Source organism: Rhinolophus sinicus, linkage group LG02, assembly GCF_036562045.2.
Source record: "Rhinolophus sinicus isolate RSC01 linkage group LG02, ASM3656204v1, whole genome shotgun sequence".
Taxonomy (NCBI): domain Eukaryota; kingdom Metazoa; phylum Chordata; class Mammalia; order Chiroptera; family Rhinolophidae; genus Rhinolophus; species Rhinolophus sinicus.
The window spans coordinates 13,882,448-13,905,782 of record NC_133752.1 but is presented as its reverse complement, the minus strand read 5'-3'; the positions used below and the strand labels follow the sequence as shown (position 1 = coordinate 13,905,782).

The 23,335-nt window shown below is 39.3% G+C and overlaps 1 protein-coding gene and 1 pseudogene across 2 annotated transcripts in view; one reads left to right on the top strand and one right to left on the bottom strand.

The window, feature by feature from the left end:
* KCNIP4 (potassium voltage-gated channel interacting protein 4) overlaps positions 1-23,335 on the top strand; it is a 1,022,425-nt gene that overhangs the window by 142,855 nt on the left and 856,235 nt on the right. The gene's annotated exons all lie outside the window — the stretch shown is intronic.
* LOC109453827 (casein kinase II subunit alpha) lies at positions 14,216-15,367 on the bottom strand (annotated as a pseudogene).

The following is a 23,335-nucleotide window of genomic DNA, read 5'->3' as shown; positions in this document are numbered from 1 at the left end:
GATCGCTCACTTGTAGATGTAAATTTCCGTGGTTACCAGCAGGTGGCGGAAACATACAGACAGTGTTTAAGGAACGTGGGCCAGGCTTGGGAGCGAAGTGTTTCTCCTTTTTCCTAGACTTGCGGAATCTTAACCCTACCATTAGGGCCATGCTCGGTTTAGGGTCATTCGTGTAGTGAAATCAGAATTTATCTTAAAATATAAATGAACTCAGAGATCAAAAGAGTCAAACGAAATCCCTTCGGAGGAATTTCTAGTACTGTTCAGAGGGAAAGCAGCACTTGTATTTTACGTGCTTACTCGCTTATTTTATTACTCATTAACATAGAATTGGTTATTTTTGTATTAAAAATCCAAACCACATTCAAACTCTGAAAATATCTCTAAATATTTCTAATTATTTTACTTAAGTAGTTTTGAAATCTCATATCATAAAATTTAGAAGCTCATAAGTTTATTTTTCTTTTTAATTAATCCAGACTTTTAGGGAACATTAAAACACACACATACTTTGGTGTAAAATTACTATTATTTTATACTTTATTTCTAATTTAGTCAATGGTTATGTGCTTATGATGGGACCACCCGAAAGTTTCTTACTGGGAGGCCTGGTGGCAGGGATTAGTGGTGAAACTAAGATTGATTTCCTGTGTGAGACCATGTCTCTCTATTTCCCTTTAAGGAAGAATGTGTATAACAAGAGCAAATTCTTGGCACTTGTGTGTTTTCCGACAACTACTTTTGATTTCCTTGACTTGAACTGAGAGCTATGTACATACTGAAATAGAGAAGTTCGTGGTAAAACTTATGTTGGTACTTACAAGCTGGCATTTGCTTTCGTTAAATCATGAGTATATTTCAAATTAATTTCTGAATCAAATCATGTTTATTAAGCTCCTGCTGTGTATATTTTCTCTACGGCAGAGGAAAAACAATGATGTATGCTTTATGTAGTTTGATATATATGCGTTCATTTCGTAAATCTACTCTCATTCCAGACTTGTGAAGTTTTTAATAACTGTACTTTGCAATAGTAAATAAGCTGAGACTGAATGGGTTCATCAAACTCAGGGGCACGGAACTTATAAGTATTGCAAAGCTGGAAATAAAACCAACTGCAGTGACCATGCTACTCTGAACCATCAACCTCTCTCACCTAAACTGCTCCTGCTTCCTCACCCAGTTCTCCAGGATTGCTCCCTGCATGAAGACCTTCCAACCCCATAGCTCTCCTCTAATCTCCTCATGACCCTGGGCTGTCCTGGAAAATGTAAATCAACTCTGCTGCAGGCCTGCACCAGACCCGCCCATGGCTTCCTACCATTTTTGGAGTAAAAATCTAACCTTCTCTCCAGGGTGTGCCCAGCCCTGTGTGAGACGGCTCTATCCCCTACTTGCTCCCTTGGCTCTAGTCACACTAGCCTCCCCATTCTTTCATAAAACACACTATCTTCTAGAGCTTTGGCACTTGAAGTTTTCTCTTCGGTCCTCTTCCTCACCTCTTCTTAGGCGTCACTCTGCAGGAGAGATCTCCTGACTTGCTTACGGGTTCTCTCCATCCATTTACTCAGCTCTGTTTTATTTTATTTTTCATTTTTTATTGCAGTGATTGCTACCTGACAATCCAAAACACATTGTTTCATTTTGTGTTTTCTGTCTCTTTTACTAGAATGCAGTCCCCAAGAGAACGGAGTCCTTATTTCGATCACTACTCTATCTCAGTACCTAGAATCATGCCCAGTAGGTGGTAAATGCCTGATGAATTTCCGTTTACAGAAGTGAATGAATGAATAAATAAAACCTGCACTTTCTGACTACCAGCCACTTCTCCACAGGCCCGTGTACCCAGGGGTGAAGTATGGGTCTTGTTTGGGGATGCCAGCCTTTGGAATGAGTACATTAAGCGGTGCCCCTTGCTAGCTCTTTGCTGTAGGGTAAGTCAGGGAGCCCTTTTCTAAATTTCCATCAATGAGATCATGATAATCTTTCCTTTATCTATTTTATTAAGTTGTAGGAAGATCAAAAAAGAAAATAATTTCTTAAAATCTTGCTAAACTGAGAAATTAAGCAAAGCAATAATTGTTTTTTGGGGGAATGTTGGGCTCATCAGTTGGGCGCATTTGATTTAGACTAGCAGTGATGGCAGTAGAGGAGAACCTGGGGACACTTATTTTTAGATTTGGGTGGGGGTGAGGACTGCAAAGCTTGGGAGCCCAGGATTTTGAAGACCAATGAAGTTGCGTGGGAGTCTCTGCTCAGCCTGTTGCAACCTAAGTGATTTGGGGCAAATTATTCAAATGCTTGGGGTCTTAGTTTTCTTTGTGTAAAATGGTCCTACTGAAGCTGCCTTAAGGGTTATTGTGGAGATAGTGAGATTAACGTAGGTCAGGCATAGTGCTTTATTATTATTGCAAGTGGGATGGCCTGGAATAAACCTTGCAGAACCTAATGATAACATTCTCTCATTTTGTTACCAGACTCAAGTTTTTTTCTTGAGTCCGCCTGCCTGTGTAGTGGCCCAAAGAAATGCACGAGCAGGAGTTTTCAGTGTAGAAAGAAAATATCATGTTTCCCTGAAAATAAGACCTAGAGGGACCATCAGCTCTAATGTGTCTTTTGGAGCAAAAATTAATATAAGACCCAGGATTATATTATATTATATTATATTATATTATACCAGGTATTATAGTATATTATATTATTATATTATATTATGTTATACCTGGTCTTTATTATATTATATAAGATCCGGACTTATACAAGGCTTGGTCTTATATTATTGTAAAATAAGATCGGGTCTTACATTAATTTTTGCTCCAAAAGATGCATTAGAGCTGATGGTCCGACTAGGTCTTCTTTTCGGGGAACACGGTAATAGTTTAATATTGAATTGGCCAACACGGAGACGGGAGCTTATGCACTAAAAATGTAACTCCCTGATGCCGTGTACATTACAGATTATAAAGGGCAAAATCACATGACACCACGGGTTAGGAGGTTCATGGTTGTGCTGGGAGCTTATTGGTTGGAAGTAAGGTAAGGGTAACGAATCATTATTCAGGCCTTGAGGACAGTTCTGAGGTCCTTGCCATTGTCCCTCTGTCTGGTCCTTTGGGAAGGTAGCCAGGGGGTCATTCCATTTTAGAGCTCAGGAGCTGAAATATAACTTAGGTTAAGATGTTATCTTTAGCCTGCCACAAGTCCAGAGCATGTGACCGTTAGATCCAGGCTACTGTCTTCTGGCTACTACCCCGGGGGTTCCTGATTATCTGGGGTAACAGGCTAGTTCTCTGAAGGAGAGTAGATAGATAGATAGATAGATAGATAGATAGATAGATAGATAGATATAAACCACTAGTATCTTCTGGGAGCCAGTGTTAGTTGGCAGTGAGATATATATATATATATATATATATGTAAAAGGAGAGAGACAGACAGACAGACAGACAGACAGAGACAGAGACAGAGAGACAGAGAGAGAAAGGGATATGATTTCTAGAGCTAGGATTTAAACCTAAATTTACTCAAAGTCATAGGGACCCTTGGTTTCAAATTTTACAAATGTATTGTTTAGACCACCACCTAGGCCATTAGCAGGCAGAAACCTGAGGTTTCCTGTGCTTCCACTTCTTCCTCTCGTTCTTATAGAATTCAAGAACCTTCATTCACAGAGTGTCAGTCAGTTCCATGTGGAAGCCCATTGGAGAGGGAACGATTCTGGTCCACTGTGGTTATTACACGTCATTGCCACAAGGTGTCGCTGTTGCCAGTGAATCTTCTGTAGTCCCAACAGCCACGTGCTTTGTTTCTTTTCCCTAACTATCTCCCCGCAGTTCACTGCGGTGCTTGGATTCTGGGGTGCCAGCTCTCTCCTCACACGCACCTCTTCAGTCGTTTCCCCACAGCCTGCTGATAAGGGCTCTGGGTCCTGAGGTGCTTCCTACGTCAACCACATGCTGTGCTAAGAGTGAACCTTCCTGGGTGCCCCCTGAGGTCAGGTCTGAGCTAGACTCTCCATCCTGACTCATCCCTCTCTGTGAGGCAATCCCTTACTCTGGAATTGCCCTGCTTCTCCACTGGGACCAGCTCTGCATAATAGGGGAGGAAATAATTTTTGCTAAGCAGCACAAGCATGAGATTTATTCATTACTGCTTTTCCCACAGCAGCGGACATTCGTTTGCATAATTAATAAGGCCACTCAAGTGATCTTATAAGACAAAAAAAAGATTAGATTCTCTTGGTAGTGAAATGAAACATAAACGACAACATGCCCATCTTAAATTTCGATTTATTATGTTGTTAGTTTAACTGTCATAGTGATATTAGCTCAACGTAATTTTGGGGGGGAAACACTACGCTCCACCCAAAGCAGGCACACTGTGAAATAGGGTCTCATAGAGTCACTGCTTTAATACAAAACTTGTCATGAGAGGAACAAGAGGGGCTATGAAGTGAACCCTCAGGGTACACACTCCCTCCACAGGCTCTCACAAACGCCTCTGTCAATGAACCTGTGCTCTCACGTTTTGCCTTCCAGCCAGGCAGGGTGGGTAGAGGAGGCCTGGGCTCTTACCAGTTCTGAGAAGCATACAGTGCAGCGGACAAGGCAAGAGGACACAGAGGTCTGGTTTCAGGCTCCCTCTGATCAGAGCCTGTGCTGGAAAGAGCAGTAAAGCTTTCTCAGGTTCCTATGTGGTCCAGTCCATTTAGGGCTGTGGAGTAACAGCCTCAGCGAGTCTTAAGGAGCAAATTCACGATCTGCTAGTGTCTTCTGAGAGCCAGGGTGTTAGTTGGCAGTGGTTTATATATTCAAGGTTGCCATCCTGGCCGGGCATGATCACTCATCACCAACTGTGAGTACAAAGATGAGACTCTTTATTTCATTTTTCTATCAATACATCGCTGCAAACAGACGTCCTGGTGTCATGATATAGCCCCAGGCTCTTCTTCCACTTTCTCTCCAAATCAGACTAGATCATTCATGAACTTTCTCATTGGACTTTTCTAATTTCTCGTCTAGTTGCAAACTTAGCACATTAATTGGCACTCACACAGGATTGACATCTCTAGCATTTGCCTTTTCTCCTGATTCTCAGAGTTTGCCTCCCTGGCGGGTGTGGTATTCATGTTCCTAGAATTGCTAGTCTGAACCCTCTCTTTCTCCACACAATTATCTGAAATAATTTGCTGATCTCCAGCCATTATGGAAAATGCCTGCTTGTCGCACAGATATGTTTTCCATTTCAGTAAGTCTATAAAACTTCTCTAATAAATTGAATCTCTTCTTACTATTTTCTCCCTATTATCCTGGCTTTACCTACAAGATTATACTGCTCATCACTAAAATGTATAATCACATTTAGACCAAGTGATATAATTGTATAAATCTTCTTCTGATCTGGAGTTCCTGGCACTCGAATCGTTTCCTAGCAAACCTATTATAACCCACAGGCTGCTTCCAAATTCTGTGTGTTGGCTCGAGGTTCTTTTTTCCAAACCATAAAAAGCAAACTTGAGAGTTTTTACAATTTGAGATAAATCAAAGTTTGTTTTACTTCCTTTTGCCACTTTCATTTTTCATGAAAAGAAGGATGCATGAACAAAAACTGAAATGAAAAATTTAGCATCTATTGTAGAAAAAGCACTCCGCTGGTGTTTTTAAATCTTCCAAATGACCAACTTTGCAAGTTTAGTTTTCGTTATTCCCTTTTACTTAGAAAATTGAGACTCTGAGAAGAGAAATAACTTGCTCAAGATTTAATTAGCTCAAGGGACAGACCTAAGTAAGCCCTCTGTGCCTACCACTGCCAACTAACACCTGGATCGCAGAAGACACTCAAAGGTGGTGAGTTTACTCCTTAAGGAGTAAAGGTCTTTTACATCTCACTTCTGAATGGATTGTTGTTTTTAATAGCTAATGGGATAATATTCAGTGGCTGGAGTTCAAAATTTAAACCAATTTTATTCAGAAAAAGAAAAGAATTCTACATCTTCATTGTGAGAAGAGATTAAAGCCAAGTGTGTTTGTTAGTTACAAGTAGGCTGACCTAGCAGTTCCTTTACTCTCTATGTGGGACCATAACCTCCAGCGCTGTGTGTATAACAAGCACTGAATGGATGGGGCCTGCTGCTATGTAAGAGAACTACGCAGCCATGGGCTTTGTTTGTTATGACACAAGGTCAATAGCAACAGTTAAAAGGATAATGGGAATAGACAGATCATTTGGGCAATGATCTGGTTTCATTGGTGTGAACTCAACCATGGTTCAGGAATTGTTACCCAGTCAGCCTGTGCTTGCTGTTAGGGCCGCATTCCTGAGTGTCCTGAGAAGTAAGGGAATTAGATCAATGGTGCGTTGTCCATTTGTTCTAGAAGCAGTTAGTAAGCATTCACTGTGTTCTAAGCACTGTCCTAGACAGGAAGACATACACTTGGCCTGTCACCTAAGAATGATAGATATTAAACATCAGAGCACTTCTCCGATCACCCCCGGGGTCCTCCCACTCCAGCTATATCTCTCCACACTGCTCCCAGTCTTCTGGGGTCCCCCTCCTACTCTCACTTTTATGAAGACTTGGTGAGAATTCATTTGAAGAAAGACTCATGACTGAGAGTTTGCTTACTGGTGAAAGAATCTTATTGCTCCAGCCCATGAATCACATTGAGAAAATGTTTAAATGTTGGCCAATGGATGTCACCTTTATGTGTGGTAAGCTGTTAATTCAAGTTGGCTTTAACACTTCAGGAGAAATAAAATAATGGTGGCCTTGTTTGTTTGCTTTATGTCGGTGGTTGAAGAACAGTTGACTTGGCTTTGCTCGGAGGCTCCTCCAACCAAGAGCAGCCAGTTCTGTTCAACATGAATTTTCATTGTATTCTGTATGTTGCGGCCCATCCATATTTACTGAGTCCAGTACTGTACTAGGCACTGGGGGGAGACATCAGACAAGGAAATCAGTGTATATAAAATGGGCAACTATTTGTAAAGGCCATGCGGTAATATAAAAGATAAATATTTTATCTATAATGTAAAATATAAACATTAATTAACTTAGACAGAAATATAATGAACTAATTTAGGAAGATGCAAGTACATAAATATAATGAATTAATTTAGGTAGATGCAAGTACTAAGGCATGCAAGGTAGATGCTTACTGATTAAATAGACGTGTGTTTGAGGAAACGCAAAGCACATGTCCATAGAGAAAAGTTGAAAAGAAAGATAACAGTTTCTAATCTTCTCTGTGTCGCTCTAATATGGTACCATCCAGGAGGGTCTACGTGGCTAATGAGCACTTGAAATGTAGTTGGTTTGAATCAAGATGTGCTGTCAATGCAAAATAGACAGACTAATTTAAAAGACAATACGAAAATGTGAAATATCTCACTAATAATTTTTTTGATTACATGTTGAAATAATATTCTGAGCACATTGTATGAAATAAAATATATTCTTAGAATTAATTCCACCTGTTTCTTTTTACCTTTAAAACTGTGGCTAGTAGAAGAGTTAGTATACCTGTGTGGAATGTCTTGTATGGCAGCTTGGCTCTAGTGTATTTCCACCAGTCATTTTGGGAATTATTGCATATAGAGATTTATAATCCTTTTTTTTTTTCACATTTAAGATTGTATCATAAATGTTTTCTCAAACTATAATTTTTGAACAGCTTCATAAAAATAGATCATATGACAGGTGTTTCTATAACGACAACATCCTGTTGTGCCCCCGTTTACCTGTTTAGGTTACTTACAATTTGCAAAGTAAGGATTTTCTTTTTTTTAGTGAATTGTTTTTAACTAATACCATCTCTCTTCCCCCCTCCTCCCATTGGAGTAAATTTGGAAAAGGTAAATCTAGAAGAAGTAATTAAAAATTACATATTCTCATTATAAGAAGCATTCACTTTTACTATTATGGTATATTTCTTTTCAGTTTTTCTTTCACTTTTACTTCCTTCTTTTTGATTTTATATTTCCTTGTTTTACAAATGTACATGCTGAATTTTCATTCTTTTTTATCTGAACACAAGAATTTTATGCTTTTCATTTTATTATGTTATTGTATAAAGAAAAAGAGGTGATCATTGTAATGGCTATACAATGTTCTGCTGAATAGATCATTTCCCTCTGCTATTATTGGCTTTGTACGTTGAATCCAATTTTGAACAATTACATATAATGAATTTTTTCCTCCAACTTTTAGATAATATCCATTTGTTTACTGAACAAGCCTCAGATGGGCATTTAAGAAAATGTACACAAGGAACGACCATATATCACATCCTAGAAACTGCCATGCTTCAATTTAGAAGTTATATGGTTGAAAAGTTACAGGGTGCTCTTCATAATTAAAATAAGGAAGATCTAATGGCGCTGTGTTCCCTTTTTCATTCTGCCATGCTGCTGGCAGAACAATTAATAAAACCAACCTCCAAAAACTCATCGTTTTCCTATTTAACAAATTTAGAATATATTTTAATAGAGCCATGTATTAATTGGAGCTTGGATTTAAGCCAGTTTTTCCACTGTTAATAATTTTTAGCATGAGTGTGTGGGTTGGTATGAATGAGTGTTTTCACTTATTTTAATAGCACACTTGCTCCCAGAGTTTTTCTTGTGCTGCCATGCTTTTTTTTTTTTTTTTTTATGAGCATCAGCAGACACTAAACAATCATTCGCTGAACCACTGGATCCTAGTCACTGACTTCAGTGAAGTTTGGGCTGTGGAAGTGAAATATTAAGAAAGAAGCTTGAGGCAGGGGAGCAAGTGAGCTCAGTTCTCAGCAAAACCGTGAGTAACTGAGAGGCAAGCAAGGTTATGGGCAAGGCCATCACCATTCCTATTTGCATTCAACACTGCTGCTGGTAGGTGCTCTTCGTGGGTCTGAGTGCAGCTGAATAGGTTTGTCTAAAGCCTGTAGTTCCTTCTTTTTCAGGTTAGATATCACAGGATGTTTACATTAGTGCAAAGAGTTAGAAAGGAGAACAAAGAAATCAAAAGCAGGAAACCTGAGGAGCAGTGTATTAAACTCAAGCAGAGATGAAGGACTGTAATCTGTGTTGTAATTCCATTCCTCCCAGGTCCACAGCCCTGTGCAGGCAGGCGATTAATAGCTGGTCACAAGGAGCGTGGATGAGAGTGAGCATTCTGGAAACTTAGGTTGTCATTCCAGGTCCATTGCTGTGTGACCTCAGGAAAGTTGTATCCACCTCTGAGGACTCTACACCCCTCAGGGATGGACAATACGTCTCCTCTTCCACAATTTGCTTGCTTGGAAATGACGTCCTAAAACTCAGTGTTAAGTCTATATTCAGGGTTGTCAAGGGCAAAAAGTGTCCGGATCAATTACTAATGTCTGTGAAAAGTAGCACAATTCCTCTCCTTGGACACAACCACTGCAGGTGAGCTTCTAAATTAAATATCCTGTAATTATTTAACTACAGAAGATGTATGTGTCCTTGCAACATAAAACTAAGAAGATTCATCTGAATGCTTCCCTTTAAAGAAGGTCATGTTTTAAAATTACGTGTGTGATTTGTAAATAGCACATAAAATACAGTGTTGAGTGAAGAGCTGTATGTTGATACTAGGACTCAATCTTAGGGAAATGTGTAAATCCATCAAAAAGGGGCAAATGATCCAAAGCAAGGGTTCTTACTTACTGACCACACCATTGTCTTGACAAATTTCATTAATATTTTAAAATCTCTAGATGTAAGATGCCAAAATGGTACCGGTGATTGTTCTTAGGGAAATTTTCTTTGGGGACAACTTGGTCCATCATCATTTCTAATCTATGGCTCTCTTTTCCACAGTAGTCTCTGAGCCTGTGATCACATGCTCTCATGGCCGATATGCTAGTTATGGGCAATGCTAACAATGCCTTAATGAGTTTTACTCTGTATCTGGACCCATACAAAGGGCTTTAGATAACTCAGTGATGTCTCACGCAAGCCGAATAAGGGGGTATTACTATGTTTATTATCATGCTTATCTTATACATTCGGAAACTGAGGCACAGAAAAGTTACACAACTCACCCAAGGTCACGTTGCTAGTAGGCAGCAGAGCTCTTAACCTAATAGTAACACTAATTGTCATTTGAGGGTCTGCTCTGCACCAGGCACTTTTTGCCAGAAGCGTTCCTTGAAGGATTTGTTTCAGGTCTGTTTTCTTGATGAGATAACTGAAGCTCAGATTGCTTAAGTAACAAGTCCACTGACATCCAGTGAATAAGTCTCACAACGGGGAACCTCTCATTCCAAAGAGTGTGATGGGTTCACCAGTTTAAAGGTCTCCCTTCTGGAAATTGTGATGCAGCTGGGGATAACTTGTTAAAGCAGAGGACAAAGTTCACATATTGAAATCTGGATCTCCTTTAGTACTACAGATTTACAGAAATGACAGGCGGCAGAATGTCAGAAAATGCATCTTGAATTGGCTTGTGCCAAAGTCCTGCCGACGTTGGGAGTGTAGAGATGGTTAGTTATCATCATGTAAGTCAGAGCGCAAACCTTCCTTCCTCAGAGACATTCTGTGATCACCCTTGGGTTACCTTTTCAAAATTGCTCCCAAACATACACTCTCCCACATAACCGCACACACACCTGCAGTTACCCTATCTTTACTTTGTTTTACTGACATTTATCCTTATTAATGTTGTCCTGTCTTTTACCAGGGAGTACTTACATGGGAGCAGAGGGCCTCTGGTTTTGTTTACCACTGTATCCTCAGTACCTAGGATGTATCTGGGACACAAAGTACAACCTAAAATTTTTCCTGAATGAATTTTGTGTGTTCTTCTTATTAAAAAAAATCAGTAGCAGCACATTTTTATCGACTGGTTTCCTATGTGTCTTGCTTTGTATCACGTCCACATTTTCGGAATTTATTTCTAACGGTAAAATTAGGGAGTTGGTCCTATTAGCCTTGCTTTGCAGATGAGCAAACTAAGGCATACTGAGATCACATTACTTGCAAAAAGACACACACACATAGAACACAACCAATACTGACCTCACCCGCGACAACGAAGAGTCGTGAACAGTTTGATCTGCTCCATGGTTGGTTTTCCTATGAAGGTATTGAGTGGTTTCATTACTAACTTTGTAGATGCGATTTAAATTCAACTAACATTTATTGAACACACCCATAGATTTTGTGGCAAACATCATTAGTCTCACTTTACAAAGGGAAAAAGGGAAGTTCGGGTAAGTGATATTGATATCGCTGACAGCTGGTGAAGCTACAATACAACCCCAGGCCTGTTGAGGCCATGTCCCCTGTCATTCTGTTTTAGAAGAGCTGAGTCCCCTCTCTTAAAGAGAAATAGCATCACCAGCTATGCATTGCCTTGCCATTATTTTCCTTTTGTTTTTCCTTTGTTTAAATGTTTTTATTAAATAATAATAATAATAAATGAAAGTCCTTCACGGCACAGCTTCTTCCCAGCACAGTTCGTTTTAGTTACACCAATTATAGTATATTACAACCAGTAAATCAAAGGGGGAGAGGAGAACTTCTGACTTCAAACTTAAAAAGGGGTGGGGGTACTTCAAACAAAGTGAAAAAAAAAAAAAAAAAAACACACCAAAAAAAACCCGTTAAAAACCTGTCAGAGTAATTGCCAACACAACTGTCTTCTATTGCCGGGCATCTCCTACCCTCTGATCAGTGCAGACACAGGCAGTGCTAAGAAATTGCGTCCCGGGACGGTGGGAACCAATGAGGGAATTTACAACAACGCAGAAGAAGCTGTTACCCTGTATACACTTGCCTCCGCCCCACTCACTTGGGTCTTTTTTTCACGCTTCTGTAGTGACTTCTTAAGTAGCATTTACAAGATTCTATTTCTTTTAAAAGGCTCTTGGGTGTCCTTCAGCGTTCTCTGCATTCAACTTCCGTTTCTTGCAAGGTCTGCTGTGTGTTAAGAGGTCCAGCTGTCTGCAGCTCCCCATGTCAGTGGCTGCTCCGTGTGGATTCTTTGAGCTACAAGGGTCGGATATGCAGTCTTCATGTACAACCCTCCACCCCACCTCAAAAGAAAGAATTTATTAATCGTAAGTGTCCTGTTCAAATCACAATCCAGGGCAAACGGAATCATAAATTGCGTCTCCCGCACATCAGCGCTTTTAGCTTCTGCACAAATTCAACATGGTAACCTCCAAAGCATTCTCCAGCATAAAAGGGTCAAGAACGAGAAATAGCCACTCTAAGTGGCCTCCAGGAATAAAATCGCCCCCCCCCCCACACACACAGTCAGAATGTCTTCCCTATGGTTGAGAAGCATTGTAAAAGGAGACTTTATCTTCCTCTAAAGTTCACCATTGTGTTCTGTACAGCCATCACCTTGACAAAGTTACTAGAGCCAAGATGGGTTACAAAGTTAGATAATTTTATTAAATCCAACTCCTCAAATAATTACTTTTATCTGGGACACCCAGATGAGAAAGGCTTATGAACCTATAAAGGTAGCAGAATGGGGAACTAAGACTTTAAGCCTTAAATTATGTTGGAAGAATTTTTCCTAGCCCTCACAAGCAGCTACTGTTATGAAATAACAGGAGAAAATACAGAACTATTGTGCTTAAGAAACTAGGCTTTCTCAGAGGAACATGATAAATTTGGGTGGTTGGATTAGAGTGGAAAATCCACTTTACACACACAAACTGGAGCCTTTTTCCATCCCCAACCCCTGCACTGCTGAGCGTACCTGCCAGCCTACAAAATGAGTTTCATGGCAAAGGATCATTAATCCCCAGAGACGCTGTGGCCTGTGGTCCTTTCTAAAGGCCTCTTCGCCCTGCCCAGTATCATTGGTCGAATGAGGGGTGCATAAAAATGGAGGCTACAGGAAGCCTCCATGCTACAGGGATGCTGGCCCCTCAGATATGAAGGTGAAACACCCACCCAGAGGGAGCTTTACACAGGGACCGTAAATCTAACCTTGATAAACAAAACCAAACATTTATTTACACCAAAGAATTCCAATACGGGATCTTTCACCTATGAAGGACAAAACATTATTAGATTGGTGCAAAAGTACTTGCGGTTTTTGCAATTATTTTTAACCTTTTAAACTGCAATTACTTTTGCACCAATCTAATATATGTATATGAGTGTGCACACAGCAAGGGATGGCAGCGTGGTTATAAGACAGTTTACAGTTTTCCCACAATTATGGGTCTACAAGACCAAGGGGCAGGTCCTTCTCACTGGATGGCAGATGAGGGAAGGGGAAGGTAGGAGGAAAAGAGGTAAAAGCTTAAAAGGAAGCAGTGTGGTCACATCTCCCATTAGTTCTTAAGGACTTGCTAGTGTGAAAGCTATATAGACAATATTTTTTCTTTTGTGAAAAGCAATAAGTTATACCCGGTAACTAACTGAATTTAAAGTGACTAAGTCAAATAAAACTGAAAAAGGTTTTGCCTTCCCCCTCCCACCAACTGTTGAGCATGTTGGGAGATAAAAGGGGACAGGAAGCTATTCAAATTTTAGACTAAACTGGACCAAAGTTTAGTTTAAAATTTGAATAGCATCCTCTCCCTTTTTATTTGAGTTGGATTTAGGGTTAGGTCAGTAAGACACGATTCATAATGAACAGAAATTTTCAGGACCCGTCTGCACTTTGGGTAGGTTTTGGCATCTAAGTGCAACTAAGACTTATTTCCACTGGATTCCCCAGGACGATCCCAATGCAGCACTTTTGGGGTAAAGGGATGTACGTGACTAGCAGGGCACTGCTCTTTGGGTTGCGTCTTCTCTTCCCCCTTCCTTCCCACCTCCCTTCAGGAAGCTGCACTTTTGTAATCTCTGGAGAACAGCATGATACAAATCCCCATAGTGTGGGATGGTGAGGGCGGGATGGTGGGCGTGGAAAGAGATCTCCACTCAACGCAGCAGCTAAATTCGAGGCTGGTTTATTTTTGTTCTTTAGTGATGAGGAACTGAATCTGGAAGGGAAGAAAATAATTTGTCTATGAAATATTCATGGACAGGTAATTTTTAAGGGAATCCCCTGAGTTATGAAAAGTTTGAGTGAAAAAAATCAGTCTATATATATATAATGACTGAACTAGTATAAATCCACAAGCAACTGTTCAGACAGGGTGCTTCTTAAGTATTTCACCCCTCCTTTCCGGGCTCAAGCTGTGTCAAGGAGAGAGTGGACTCCCCCATCTCTGCTCAGGCATCAGGACAGAAGATGCCATTATCTCTGAGCACCAGGGACAGCTGGAACAGGTGTCCTGAGGGGGTTGGAAGCAGCAGTCACTGGTGAGCCTGCCATAGGTCTGAGGGGTGAGGGGGTTGGCACTGAAGAAATCCTTGGGATTATATTGACGCTACTGCCCCCTGTCATGCTACACGAGCATGTTAGAGCCTGGTCTTCACAACAGTGTAGAAATAGGGGTGCTCCAATGGTCTCCCTTGCAGTGAGTTGTGACTGATAGTAGTATTGCAGCAGCTTGTCTAGGAAATCCAAGGCCTCAGAGCTGATGAGGTGCTGGTTTTCACTGTGGACAAAGCACGCCTATCGCTTACCAGAGTGCCTGCCCAAGCTATGATTGAAACGTGGATCTAATTCAGTGTTGTATTTGTCAGCATAGTCATGTAGATCTTCTGTCTCTAGAATCTTGGTTATCCTCACCTATTGATCACAATTGTCATGTTCAAGGAAAAATGGCTCCTTCCGGACAATCATATCTGCCAGCCTACAGCCCAAGCTCCACACATCCAAATGAGGGTTGTACATCTGATAGTTTACAAATAGCTCAGGGCCTCTGAAGTATCTGGAAGCACCTCAAACATGACATTCTTGGCCAGGATGGTAAAACTCAGCCAAACCCCAGTCTACTCACCCCAGATGTCTTTGCTCATGATCAGTCATGACATGATGAGGCCTCACATCTCTGTGCATGAGTCCCATGCGGTGACAATAATCCAGGGCCTTCACGACCTCGTATGAGTAAAATCGAATATCATCGTCTGTTAATGTCTGTGGAACTGTTTGAAGCCTGTGTTGCTTACGTGTTCACAGACCAAGGTGGGGGTTTATGACACAGGGTCTTTACAATGTCTGCCCATGTGATGATGTTGGGACCGCCTCACAAATTCTCTGAAATCTGTATTTCACGCTCGATTTTCTTCTTCTTTACTGGCTTGAGAATTTTAACAACACCTTTTTCATTATTTGTGATGTGGAGAGCATTGATTTACTCCAGCCTAGTGTTCCAACCAGGTGGCATCATCTTGACTTCTGCATTCCGCCACGTGTGACTGACTCCTCATCCCAATTTACTCGAGGTATGTGCGTATCAGCATCTGCGCAGACTCTGGCCCTGTGTGGTGTGGGTCCCGACATGTCAGACAAGTTGGTGGACATAGTTGGACTTGATGTTGGGAGATGCGGCAGTCACTGCGTTCAGAGGCAGCTGGGGGTAAGACCTTGTTTCAGACCCGTTTCCCGTTTTCCCTGATGGAAGCAGCAGCAGCCATGCCCGCTTTCCCTCTCCTGACACAGATGGTGTCGCTCATCATTGTTTTCAAACTGTATATATTGAGAGGAAGAGTTCTAGGATGGCACCTGTTGTGATTCCATTGTAAAGTGCTCTCTTGGGGCAGATAATATTTGAATATAAATTATCAATAGTTGTTTAGTCCAAATCCATACATGAATTGATATAAGAATTGATTTTCTCTTTTGGCAGAGGTCTAACCTACACAGAGAGGTCTGCTGGATGATTTTCTTATCATTTCTTTTCTCTCAATGTGAGTTTTGCATTTGCATTTCAATACCTCAAAGGGAGCAGCTTACACCAATTATTCCAATATCTGGAGCTCCCATTGATTTGCTTTCAGAAAAAAGAAGAGTTTGAAGAGTAATTAAGGAATGCCAGAGCACGTTTGTGCCCCTCTTAAAGCAGTCAGGAAGTTACTAAACTAGTGAACATGCAGTTGGAATTCCCCCACACAAGGGAGAGAGGCTGCGGTTGAAAGATATTCTTTATAATACCTAGCTCAACTCTTTAAATGTTACCTATGTGGAAGAATTAAACAACAAAAAACACACAAGCAATCCAGGTTTCAACCTGACCAAACAGAAGAAGGAGAAGTATGTCTTCATTTCACTAATGCCTGGGGAAAAAACAAAACAAAACAACAACAACAACGAAAAACGAAGAAATGAAAATCCATGTTTTTGGTTATAGTCTGTCAACTGATATTCCTTTAAGGTAGACTGGGATTCTGAGGTTATCCAGAAAATATTCTGATTCAAAAAACAGACAGGCCCTTAAAATTAAAAATGTGTTGCATTCCCTAGGCTGTGTTAGAGGTGATAGAACCATTTATAGCTTCTCATACAATGTAAGGAAAAAATACAATTTTTTGTATCACTTCAACCATAATGTAACCGAAGATCATTACTACTCTGCTCTCAGCAACTATAGAAATTGTGAGAAGCTAAATTTCTAAGACTACCTCAGAGCTAGAACATTAGTAAATTTTTTCATCTGAGAATTATGTTAATACAAATTCAAGGGCAAAGGTTCTGGTGAATATGTACTGAAATTTACAAACACTTTTAAAGATCTTTCATTCACTCCACATTTTTCAGGCAGATATTTGACCAGTAGGTGACCTCCCTAAGAATGCTTATGAAGGTCATTAGTTAGGTCCAAATAAATACTTGGATGCTGCTCCTCCCCCACCCCCAGCCTGATCAACAGCAAATATACTGAAATTTGGAGCACCTTCTATGGAACTAGAGACATGGCTTGTGATTGCCACGAGTCCCTTGTCCTTCAGTTTCACGTGCTCTGGGGAAACGTCATTTTTTTTGGAGTTGCTCAGCACTGTTCTTCTCTGCTTTTTTATGTGATGCATGACTAGGTGAATAACTGAAACCAAATTTTATTTCAAGTGTTTATTTCAGATGTTTAGCATTAGGATTTATTAGAGGAACATGACTAGTGAGTGACTCATTCTACTTCAAATTTGTGCCAGAAACTTTACATTCATTGTCACATTTCCTTCTGCCAACAACTGAGAGGTGGAGGGGAGGGAGGCAGTATCCCCACTTCATGGATATGAAAACTGAGGTTGAAAAAGTGAACAGGTAATTAGTGGCAGAGACATGAATAACACTTACACGTGACTCTAAAAGCTTTGTTCTTTCTACTGTCCCTCAGTAGGACTTACTTCCATGTTAACTCTGTACAAGTGGCTAGTCGAGTTTTATTCAGACGTTTCTCAGGGTTACACTTGCAGTTGTCTTTTTGCCTTTACCTATATGTTGTTTAGTGGCCTTTCTTCTCTTCAGTGTCTTCATTCCATCCTAGGAACCTGAGGTCTTAGGGAAGCTTCAGTTATTAGGCATGTTAAGGAAATGGCTGTGTGGAGGGGGGCGAGTTAGAGCAATGTTCAAGAGGAGAGGTTTTTCTCTGCAAGACCTGGTCTTAGCCCTGGGTGATGTTGGGCAAATTTCTTATCCTCCCTAAGTGTTGGCTTCCTCATCTGTAAAACTGAGATAAAGGTCCTACCTAAGGCTCAAAGTTATTCATGCATTCATTCACTCAGCAACTATTTATGGAGCCCTCATAATATGCCAGATACTCAGTAGTGAATTAACTAAGTTACATGCCCTAAAACAGTTCAAGTTCTAGCAAAGGACGAGAGATAAACAAATAGGAGTAAATAAACTTGTGTCAGGTAGTGGTAAGGACTCTCTAGAAAAAGGAGGGTAAGAATGATGGACAGTGGCAGAGAAATGGAAGAGTGATGAGGCAAGAGGGATGGTTTTGATAAAGTGACCAGGGGAAGTTTCCCTTATAAGGGGGACAGTTAACCTGAGACCTGAAAGAAATGCTATTGAAAGAATTAAGAAAACAAAAACAAAAACAAGAAAACTGCATATACAGTGCGTTGCAAAATGACTGCTGTGGAAAGATGCAAGCTCTTACCACACACCTATTCTATTCTATTCTATTCTATTCTATTCTATTCTATTCTATTCTATTCTATTCTATTCTATTCTATTCTATTCTATTCTATTGTGTTCTGTCCTGTCCTATCCTATCCTCTTCCATTTATTTGTTTTATTTTGATAAAAACACTTAGCATGAGATCTACCCTTTAATAAAATGTTGAGTATACAGTGCAGTGTTTTAACTGTAGACACTATGTTGTATAGCAGGCATCTATAACTTATTCATCTTGCATAACTGAAACTTAATACCGATTGATTCTCATTTTAAGTCTCTGGAATGGGAGCTCCCTGAGAAGAGGGGACATTTCTGTTTTGTTTATCACTGCATCAAAATGCCTGGGGAGATTTTTTGGTCCGAGAGATTTTTTGGTCCGAGTAAGCCGTAGCTCTGAGTTTCTGCCTATTTCCTGATGGCTATGGCAGAAGGAGGAAGTCAGAAGACAACAAGGAAGAGGCCGGGAGTGGATTACCAAGCTCTGCAGTAGCAGTCACCTGTCCCACCTCTTCAAAATGTCATCAGAGATTAGACCAGGAAGCCTTTGGGCATAAGCTTGACTCTAGTTTCAGAAAAGAAATGATGCTTCAGTAAGACATTTCCTTAAAAGTAGCCATATAATCTACAGAAAACAGCAAAGGTTAGGTCTTGACATCTGAAGACAAGTCCAGGCTTCCTTACTAACCTGGTTGGGGACACAGGAGGGAAATGTACAATGGGGAATTTAAAAGGCATGTGCTTCGTGCCTGTCCTAACTCAAGCATCCCATTCTGATTTGCTGGTAGCTTCCTGGAAATAGCCAAGGTATATTCCTTAGAGACCAGAAAATGTTGTCCTTCCTTTTATTAGTTCACTTGCTATTTACTGGTGAATGCATACATCCAGCTCTTTGGCTTGCAAAATTCCAGAATGTTTGGTGTCCATAGTTTCTAGTTACAAACTATGTGCCTAAAGCATGAGATCTAAAATTCATGCTATTTACATATGGTATCTGCCACGAGGTCTATGCTGTTTTATTTGGTAATACCCAACAGAACTGATTGCCTCTCTAGTAACTTGAGTATAGCTAGCATCTTGTGGACCCAGAGACTATTCGACAAAGTCAAATGATTGTAAGGCTGTCTCTTAAGTGGATTTGCTGGTAGTTTTCATAGTGTACATTTTTATCTAGAATTTTAGCTGGTGTGAAAGATCTTTGTAGATTATGTAAGTACTAGGAACCTCACCACATTTTAACCTGCACTGTTTAATTGCAGATTTTGGACACGCTTGTTCAAAGACGTCAGACATTTAACTAAATTTCTGATTCAGTTTTGCTAAATTGCAAACATCCTTGAAAAACTGATAAACAGCAATGAGCCTCCAAATGCCTCTAGAAAGGCAAAACACTTGGAAAAAATAAAACCCTCTAATTGCAGCAGCACATTTTATGGTCAATAAAGTATTCAATATGCTATGCAGCAGGGATATTTCAACTGAGTCAAGTAAAAATAACTGTGCGTGTGATAACTCAATGAAAAGTTTTTTCCTCAGCAAGAGATTTTAAAAAACAAACAAAAACCTCAGCTGTTTCCAGCCTTGCATATTTGATAAATTGCTTGTACAAAGAGAATGTTGTATTTTTTTTTATTATTAAATTTATTGGGGTGACAATTGTTAGTAAAATTACATAGATTTCAGGTGTACAATTCTGTATTACATCATCTATAAATCCCATTGTGTGTTCATCACCCAGAGTCAGTTCTCCTTCCATCACCATACATTCGATCCCCCTTACCCTCATCTCCCACCCTCCACCCCCCTTACCCTCTGGCAACCACCAAACTATTGTCTGTGTCTATGAGTTTCTGTTTCTCATTTGTTTGTCTTGTTCTTTTGTTGCTTTTGGCAAAGAGAATGTAGATTTAGTCTGTCTAAAACAACAGAAAACAAACAAATTCCTTGTGGTAGACTCCTAAGGAACATTATATACCTGATTCTGATTCATTTGGATTATTTAAATGAAATTTCTCTTAAATATAAGCCCCCACAGTCTGACCCTAGAGATTTTTCTTCCCAAGAAGGAATCGTACTTTTATCTTCTCTCCCTCCCTATCTTTCTTCCTTTTCTATCATCTATCCATCCATCTATCCATCCTTTCCAATAATGTTTTTTAAGTATATGCATGTACCACATTGCAAAGCCTGTGCTACTCAATATGACTTTCTTTTTGGTCTGGTGGGGAAAAAAATAGCAAAGATGAATAAAGTTTTGTACAGTCTCAGATGAGAGAACAGCTAACAGCCTTGGGGAGCTTGCAAAAATCATACAGTAACTTTTAAGCTGATCTTAAAGGAAGTAGGGGATTATGCCACCAGAATTATCTTCGATTAGTAGTATTTACACATTTTCCTGAACTCTCTTACCTAGAGTTCATTACCATCTTTCATCTTCTGACTATGCCCGTAATTATCTGGTGTCACATTAATACTTTTTCTCCCTCAGACTCTGTATTCTCATGGCTCTATTTGTTTTTTCTGTCCACATGTTCAACCCAGTTATGATTTCAGCTGAATTTAACTTAATCTGGGCATTCCAATTTCATTGATAAAACTTGGACACATTACCTACCAGCAGATGCAGAAGTCCATATTTGAGGTACAATGAATAAATTCGTTTACTTTTATATGTATAATATTTATTTTTGATTACAGTTGACATTTAACATTATTTTATATTAGTTTCAGGTGTGTAGCATAATGGTTAGACATTTATATAATTTACAAAGTGAAACCCTCAACAAATCTAAAACCCACCTGGCACCATAAATTGGTATCACAATGTTATTGACTATATTCCCTATGTTGTACTTTACATCCCCATGACCATTCCGTAACTACCAATCTAGACTGCTTAATCCCTTCACCTTTTTAACATAGCCCCCCAACTCCCCACCCATCTGGTAGCCATCACGGTTTGTTTCCTGCATCTGTGAGTATGTTTCCGTTTTGTTTGTTTCTTTATGTTTTTCTTTAGATTCCACATATCAGTGAAATCATATGGTATCTGTCTTTCTCTGTCTGACTTATTTCATTAGTATAATACCCTCTAGGTCCATCCATGTTGTCACAAATGGTAAGATTTCATTCTTTTATGGGTGAGTAATATTCCATTGTATATATGTGCTACTTCTACATTACCCAGTCATCAACTGATGGATACTTATGTTGCTTCCATATCTTGTCTATTGTAAATAATGCTGCAGTGAACATAGGGGTGCATATATCTTTTCAAGTTAGTGTTTTGGATTTCTTCTGATAAATACCATGAAGTGGAATTTCTGGGTCATAAGGTAATTCTATTTTTAATTTTTGTGGGGCCCTCCATACTGTTTTCCATAGTGGCTGCACCAATGTGCAATCGCACCAACAGTGCACAAGGGTTCCTTTTTCTCCACAACCTGGCCAACACTTATTGTTTGTTGATTTATTGATGATAGATGTTCTGACAGGAGTGAGGTGGTATCTCATTGTGGTTTTTATTTGTATTTCTCTGATGATTACCTACATTGAGAAACTTTTCATATGACTATTGGCCATCTGTATGTTCTATTTGGAGAAATGTCTATTCAGGTCCTGTGCCTATTTTTTTAATTGGATTTTGTGTTTTTGTTTTTTTTTTGGTGTTAAGTTGTATGAGTTCTTTATAAATGTTGGATATTAACCTCTTATGGGATGTATCATTGGTGAACATCTTCCCCCATTTAGTAGGCTGTCTTTTCATTTTGTTGATGGTTTTCTTTGCTGTGCAAAAACTTTTTAGTTTGATGTAGTCCCATTTGTTTATTTTTTGTTTCCCTTGCCCAAGGAGATATATCAGAAAAAATATTATTCCTAAGAGCAATGTCAGAGAGTTTACTGTTTATGTTTCCTTCTGACAGTTTTATGGTTTTAGGTCTTACATTTAAGTCTCTAATCCATTTTGAGTTTATCTTTGTATATGGTGTTAGAAGGTGCTCTAGTTTCATGTTTTGTTTTGCATGTATATGTCCAGTTATTGATCAAACTGTCTTTACCCCATTGTATATCCTTGCCTCATTTGTCATAACTTAGTTGACCACATAGGCATGGGTTTATTTCTGGGCTTTCCATTCTGCTCCATGGATCTATGTGTCTGTTTTTATGCCAATACCATGCTGTTTTAATTATGACAGCCTTGTAGTCTAGTTTCATACCAGGTAGAGCAATACCTTTAACTTGGTTTTCCTTTCTCGAGTTTGTGGTGGCCATTCAGGGTATTTATGGGTCCACATAAATTTTAGGATTATTTGTTCTCGTTCTATGAAAATCCCACCGGTATTTTGATAGGAGCTATACGGACATGTTAACAATGTTAATTCTTCCTACCCATGAGCATGGTGTGTGCGTCCATTTATTTGCATTTTCTTCCATTTTTTTGTTCAATATCTTATAATTTTCCGAGTACAAGTCTTTTACCTCCTTGATTAAATTTATTTCTAGTATTTTATTTATTTATTTGTTTTTGTAGGTAATTGTAAATAGCATTGTTTTCTTAGTTTCTCTTTCTGATAGTTCCTTGTTGGTGTATAAAAATGCAACTTATTTCTTATTAATTTTGTATCCTGCTACTTCACTGAATTCATTTATCAGTTCTAAGAGTTTTTTTGTTGTTGTTGTTGTTTGTGTGAAATCCTTATGGTTCCCTTTATGCAGTATCATGTCATCTGCAAATAATGACAGTTGACTTCTTTCTCTCCTCATTTACTTTTCTTAAAATATTTTATCATGAAAATATGAAAAATAAACAAAAGAAAGTGAATAGTATAGTAAACCTTGTGTACCCTTTACCTAGCTTCAATAGTTACCAACACTTTGCCAATTTTGTATCATCTGTTAATTTATTTGGGGAAATATTTTGAAATAATGACATGATGCTTATCTCCTGCAAATATTTATGTGTGCATTTCCAACTGATAAGAACATGTTTATACATAAAGCTCATTCCATTATAACATTTAATACAAGTGATAATTCTTTTTAAAAATTACTACTCAGTCCATATTTCTGTATTCACATTTCCTTAATTGTCTCAACAATTATTGTTATAGTGTTATTGTTACATCGGAGCCCAAAGTCTTTTTATTGCGTTTGGCTGTTGTGTTTTCCAAGTTTCTTTTATATGTGTAACACTGTTCCCCTTTTTTTCACTCAGGCCATTGATTTGAGAAGCCGGACATTTTGTCCTGCATTGTGTTTCACTCTGGATTTGGCTAAGGGCATCCTCGTGGTATCTTCACTCACATCCCCTCTGTCTTTCCACTCCCTGTAGATGTTTGATTAGATCAGAT